This window comes from Pteropus alecto, unplaced genomic scaffold, assembly GCF_000325575.1.
Source record: "Pteropus alecto unplaced genomic scaffold, ASM32557v1 scaffold98, whole genome shotgun sequence".
In the NCBI taxonomy this organism is placed as follows: domain Eukaryota; kingdom Metazoa; phylum Chordata; class Mammalia; order Chiroptera; family Pteropodidae; genus Pteropus; species Pteropus alecto.
In genome coordinates, this window is record NW_006443570.1 from 4,392,271 (window position 1) to 4,392,732 (window position 462).

General features: G+C 47.0%; 1 protein-coding gene across 1 annotated transcript in view; it reads right to left on the minus strand.

Annotated features, from left to right (window-relative positions):
• Nucleotides 1-462, minus strand: part of TTLL6 (tubulin tyrosine ligase like 6) — a 22,733-nt gene that overhangs the window by 17,867 nt on the left and 4,404 nt on the right. The window lies entirely within an intron of this gene.

The following is a 462-nucleotide window of genomic DNA, read 5'->3' on the forward strand; positions in this document are numbered from 1 at the left end:
GTCCAGTTTTAAAATAGATAAAATGAGACCAGGGGTAGGGAAAAGCTGACTGTGTCCTCCGGTACGACCATGGGACAGAGGTCAGGCATTCCTCCCTGCTTCTAACCTGGGTATTAACCACTGCCTCACTCTCTGCAGAAATACCCATGGTCCTTAAACACTCAGAAACCATATGGTTAAAGTGTTGGAACAAACTCAAAACCAACAGCTTTCGGGATCAGAACAAATTCCCATCTTAACTGCAGGCACAGGCTCTAAAGCACCCAGCCCTAAACTGTCATCTAATTTTGTATGCAGAGCCTTGTGTTTCCTCAACATTGGCCACACCCTTTCTCCCTTTTCTTCCGGAACAAGAGAGATGGGAGATACTATGGGAAGGGAAAGTAGTAACCAGGGAATCAGGGGCAAAAGGGAAATGTAATTGGGGACGGGGAATGGAGAAAGGAGCACAGGTAGGCACTC